At 44.7% G+C, this 6,038-nt stretch overlaps 1 protein-coding gene across 3 annotated transcripts in view; it reads right to left on the minus strand.

The window, feature by feature from the left end:
• STAG1 (stromal antigen 1) overlaps positions 1–1,207 on the minus strand; it is a 222,300-nt gene extending 221,093 nt beyond the window's left edge. For 2 of the 3 annotated variants that reach the window (XM_040348710.1, XM_040348712.1), the window contains exon 1: positions 873–1,205. The gene's annotated coding sequence lies outside the window, so the exon portion shown is untranslated. Of the gene's footprint in view, positions 1–872 lie in introns of all 3 variants that reach the window. The other variant, XM_040348711.1, reaches the window with a different exon arrangement.
• Positions 1,208–6,038: the final 4,831 nt, after the last annotated feature.

Here is a 6,038-nt window from a genome sequence, read left to right on the forward strand (position 1 = left end):
AGCACCTGGGCCGCAGAGCTGACATTCTACAAGATGTACACACAAAGTATGGAGTGTCAACAGCGCCTGGGCAGCAGAGCTGACATTCTGTGTGTATATCTTGTAAAGTATGGAGTGACAGCAGCGCCTGGGCCTCAGAGCTGACATTCTAGAAGATATACACACAAAGTACGAAGTGTCAGCAGCGCCTGGGCCGCAGAGCTGACATTCTGTGTGTATATCTTGTAGAATGTCAGCTCTGCGGCCCAGGCGCTGCTGACATGACATACTTTGCGTGCATATCTTGTAAAGTATGGAGTGTCAGCAGCGCCTGGGCAGCAGAGCTGACATTCTATAAGATATACACACAAAGTATGGAGTGACAGCAGCGCCTGGGCCACAGAGCTGACATTCTACAAGATATACACACAAAGTACGAAGTGTCAGCAGCGCTTGGGCCGCAGAGCTGACATTCTATAAAATATACACACAAAGTATGGAGTGTCAGCAGCACCTGGGTCGGAGAGCTGACATTATACAAGATATACACACAAAGTATGGAGTAAGAGCAGCGCCTGGGCAGCAGAGCTGACATTCTACAAGATATACACACAAAGTATGGAGTGACAGCAGCGCCTGAGCCGCAGAGCTGACAATCTAGCAGGGAAGAGTGATGAGGAGCAGCCAGTCACGTCATCCCTCCAGCACAATGCTGTCCAGGCGCCTCCCCCCTCCCTGTCCTCCATGTTGCCGTGGTGGGCACAGGCCCGGGGAGAGGAGGAGGGGGGAGGAGTGCCGGTATGAGCCGGTGGCGGGAAGCCTGCTCTGCCTCCTCCTACCCCCTCCCCTCCGGGTTCCCGCGCTCCGGCCTCCATTCCATCCCGCCGCCTCACCTCCGCTGAACATCCCGAATCCTCCGCTCCTTCTCGTGCAGTCCGCCCGGGGTCAGGGGACGGCTCCCGGTAGCGCCCGTCCTCGGGTAAGGGGCACAAAGGCTCCGCCGGGAAAGAAATGAGGGGGGGGGGGGACGAATCCCCCGGCCTGGATATATAATATCCAGTCACCCGCCGCCGTATACCGTAGGGGGTGCAGAATAGGGGGGGTCCAGTAAATAGCAAATAATAATAATAGGAATAATAAGCCCCGGGCCGCGCCTGGCAGGGAGCAGCAATCCTAAGCCGCCATCTGGCGGTATCTCTCTCACCGGAATGGCGCCGCCGCTTGTCCGGAGAACGGGCGCCCTCTGGCGGAGACAGACCGGGAGGCCTACAGGGGGCGGGGTTCATCTAATTGCCATGGAAACGGGCGGGAGAGAGGAGGCGGGGCCGGCTTAGCAGCCTCGCACTCGAGGGAGGCGGGATTAAGGGGTCGCCATAGCAATATGAACAGAGGCGGGGCGTCGATAGTTATGTCCCCATAGAAACGCATGACAATGTGGGCTCTGTTTGTTCCCGTTCACGCGTGTAATCAGGCGTAGGCAAGCCGGGGTTTTGCGGGAACCGTGCAGCGACATCAATAAAGAGGGCACACGTTTCCTACACCTCTGCTTGTTTATCAATAATATGCACGCTCGTGACTAAAACAACACTGCGCATGCGTGCTAACAAACTATTGCCTAAGGGGACTAGACACTGCGCGTGTGCAGAAAGCTGTGCTGAAAGACGATACGCATGCGTATTAGCTGTTTCTGACCTGCAATGAGGTTTCTCTGTTGCCTTGGTAACAGGGACGTCACAAAGAATTGGAAGAATTAAATGGTGATGCACAGTGCCGCCACCTACTGAAATTCGAGCGCAGGTGCACTGGCTTCCAGCAAGCGATTTAGGCTGCATGCAGGGTGTCGTTTGCACTTTTAGCTATGAATTGGTTAAAGTCATAGTCCACATTTGCAATAAATAAATAAATACACACATTAATAACATTAAAATGGTATTGATTAAATTGTTGCTTTGAATCCTGTAGAGCTCTGAAACAGTGCTTGGTGCATTGCTGGTGCAAAACAAGTTGTCTGACAATAGCAAATTAATATTTAGGAAGCTGGTTCTAAAAGCCGTTTCCCGATTGGCTAAAAGGAGAGGCTACCCTATTGGCCAAGATAGGAGACGCATGGCGAGAATACCACCGTGATGCTGAGGAGGAGACGCAGGGGAAGCCGACAGCCCGTCACCCGGAGGGAATCGCTGCTCAGGGTTAGTGACGGATCGGTTTGCACTGTTTGCCACCCCCTCAAAAAAAATACTACTGGCCGCCATTGCATGTCACCCTCTGAAGAGCCATCCATTTGCTTTTCAAATGTCACTTGATCGGCGGCTGGGAGGCATTGAGGTTGATATACTCAGGGTTTATTTTCTCAAAGAATATGTGCAGGAACTCCCCCCTTCTGAGTCACTTCTTGTCTCAGCCCCCTACCCACCTCCGAGCAACATCCCTTGGTTCCACCCCTACCCACCTCCCAGTATTGCCCTTTTAGAGAATACAGAACCAAGTATAATTTTGTGGTGATAAGTAATTTGTATTGTGAAAAAGGATAATGCGCTAAATCAACTGATTAAATAAGGTGTCAACACATCAAAATTACTGGAGGAGAAAGACAGATACAAAGAATAAAGTTCCAAATTCTATATATATATTGTCCCTTGTTGCTGTAATCCTGAAGGCAACTCAGAAACACTTTGCCAAACCACACACACACAGTGTGTGAGATATCACCAGCTTGATGATGTAATGATCAAACTTGTCAGGTCAAAGAGTGCTTTCCACCAGGTATTCACGTTTTCAGATATGCAAAGAAAGGGAGACAGAGAAAAGACCGATAGTGTGATACCGTCAATGAAACACCAGCGTCTCACAACACTCAGAACATCACTCACGAATCCCCGATATTAGTTAGGCTTCAGCGTGTGTGCATGTAAGCTGCTCAGCTTGTCAGGCTCCTCATCCGGCACCTCCGTGTGTCCCGTCACTCAAGCTCCTCCCCCACGCGTATCGTCACTAGACACGTGACTTAATCATGGGTCAATGTGTGACTGGGGCTTACTAAGGCTATAAATAGCCAATCACACACTCGCATCGGCGAGAACGGACCAATGGGGAGGCACCAATGACTACATCATTGCAGATACACCACAGCATTTCAGCCAATTGCGGTTTATATAAATGTCTAATGACAAGTTTTAATATGATACAAGTTGAGACAAAATAACTTTTAAAACCGCTGTCTTGACAAAAACAAATGTAGTCTATCTCAGATTCTGCTACAGGCGAATCCGTGCAGCTCAGACTAATCAATTGAACATATGCAGACAGCATCCCGTGGTTTTCATATAGTATTATTACCACATAAGCCAAAAATTAAATTAAAAAATTAATATATATATAAATATGATATATATAAAAATATTAAGATACATATATGCAAAATATTCCACCATATAAATGTTACATATAGATCAGAACAAAGCTGTCGGTCACATATCCCAATCTACACTAAAGGATAAATAGCATCACAAGCATAAATTGCATTCCAATATCTGCAACAAATACTAAATATAGGAGCACTACACCACTGGCCAACAAGTGGGCACATGCTCACAATAAAATAGCAATATATTAGCAATGTGGGAGATGTGTACATATATATAAATAAAAACTTATAAAAACTTTTTTAAAAAACAGAGATTAAAAATCAGATATAAAACAGTTAAGATCAAAGTCAATATTTAAACCATTCGGAGAGAGAGATCCCATCTCATGGATCCATCTCGATTCTGCTTTACTGATCTCTCTCACCATATGGCTTCCTCTCCAGTGGGGACTATATTTTTGTATGCCCCAAAATTTCAAACCCTTTGGGTTCCCTTGATGACATAGCTCAAAATGACGGGAGACATTATGTTTCGGGTATGCATTTAGAATATTCTGTACATGCTCTCTTAATCTTTTCCATAAGGGTCGTTTAATGCGGCCTATGTATTGTAGGGAGCATGGGCACTCAAGGACATACACAACACCCTCAGTTCTGCAGGTAATAAGGTCATCAATGTTGTACTCCTTCTTGGTGACATTTGAAGTGAATTTTGTACATTTTTGACCATTAAAATTCGTATTCTTACATGCAAAACACCTCTTGCATGGGAAGAATCCCTTACCCTGAAAGAAGGTAAGTACATTTTTCTTTATTGGAGGATCAGGAACGTTTTTCGCTACTAAATCCCTCAGGGTGGGAGCTCTGCGATATACCACCCTGGGGTTAATGGGTAGAATACCCTGTAGCTGCTGGTCAGCTCTTAGGATAGGCCAGTGCTTTTTAAAAATGGCTTCTAGCTGTCTATGTTGGACAGTATAGTTCAGGATAATCGGGGGATTATTATCCATTTGATCAGGTTTCACTTTCACAAAAGTGAAACCTGATCAAATGGATAATAATCCCCCGATTATCCTGAACTATACTGTCCAACATAGACAGCTAGAAGCCATTTTTAAAAAGCACTGGCCTATCCTAAGAGCTGACCAGCAGCTACAGGGTATTCTACCCATTAACCCCAGGGTGGTATATCGCAGAGCTCCCACCCTGAGGGATTTAGTAGCGAAAAACGTTCCTGATCCTCCAATAAAGAAAAATGTACTTACCTTCTTTCAGGGTAAGGGATTCTTCCCATGCAAGAGGTGTTTTGCATGTAAGAATACGAATTTTAATGGTCAAAAATGTACAAAATTCACTTCAAATGTCACCAAGAAGGAGTACAACATTGATGACCTTATTACCTGCAGAACTGAGGGTGTTGTGTATGTCCTTGAGTGCCCATGCTCCCTACAATACATAGGCCGCACTAAACGACCCTTATGGAAAAGATTAAGAGAGCATGTACAGAATATTCTAAATGCATACCCGAAACATAATGTCTCCCGTCATTTTGAGCTATGTCATCAAGGGAACCCAAAGGGTTTGAAATTTTGGGGCATACAAAAATATAGTCCCCACTGGAGAGGAAGCCATATGGTGAGAGAGATCAGTAAAGCAGAATCGAGATGGATCCATGAGATGGGATCTCTCTCTCCGAATGGTTTAAATATTGACTTTGATCTTAACTGTTTTATATCTGATTTTTAATCTCTGTTTTTTAAAAAAGTTTTTTTAAGTTTTTATTTATATATATGTACACATCTCCCACATCTCCCAAATTGCTAATATATTGCTATTTTATTGTGAGCATGTGCCCACTTGTTGGCCAGTGGTGTAGTGCTCCTATATTTAGTATTTGTTGCAGATATTGGAATGCAATTTATGCTTGTGATGCTATTTATCCTTTAGTGTAGATTGGGATATGTGACCGACAGCTTTGTTCTGATCTATATGTAACATTTATATGGTGGAATATTTTGCATATATGTATCTTAATATTTTTATATATATCATATTTATATATATATTAATTTTTTAATTTTTGAATTTAATTGTTGGCTTATGTGGTAATAATACTATATGAAAACCACGGGATGCTGTCTGCATATGTTCAATTGATTAGTCTGAGCTGCACGGATTCGCCTGTAGCAGAATCTGAGATAGACTACATTTGTTTTTGTCAAGACAGCGGTTTTAAAAGTTATTTTGTCTCAACTTGTATCATATTAAAACTTGTCATTAGACATTTATATAAACCGCAATTGGCTGAAATGCTGTGGTGTATCTGCAATGATGTAGTCATTGGTGCCTCCCCATTGGTCCGTTCTCGCCGATGCGAGTGTGTGATTGGCTATTTATAGCCTTAGTAAGCCCCAGTCACACATTGACCCATGATTAAGTCACGTGTCTAGTGACGATACGCGTGGGGGAGGAGCTTGAGTGACGGGACGCACGGAGGTGCCGGATGAGGAGCCTGACAAGCTGAGCAGCTTACATGCACACACGCTGAAGCCTAACTAATATCGGGGATTCGTGAGTGATGTTCTGAGTGTTGTGAGACGCTGGTGTTTCATTGACGGTATCACACTATCGGTCTTTTCTCTGCCCCCCTTTTCTTTGCATATCTGAAAACGTGAATACCTGGTGGAAAGCACTC

This window comes from Rana temporaria, chromosome 4, assembly GCF_905171775.1.
Source record: "Rana temporaria chromosome 4, aRanTem1.1, whole genome shotgun sequence".
Classification (NCBI taxonomy): Eukaryota; Metazoa; Chordata; class Amphibia; order Anura; family Ranidae; genus Rana; species Rana temporaria.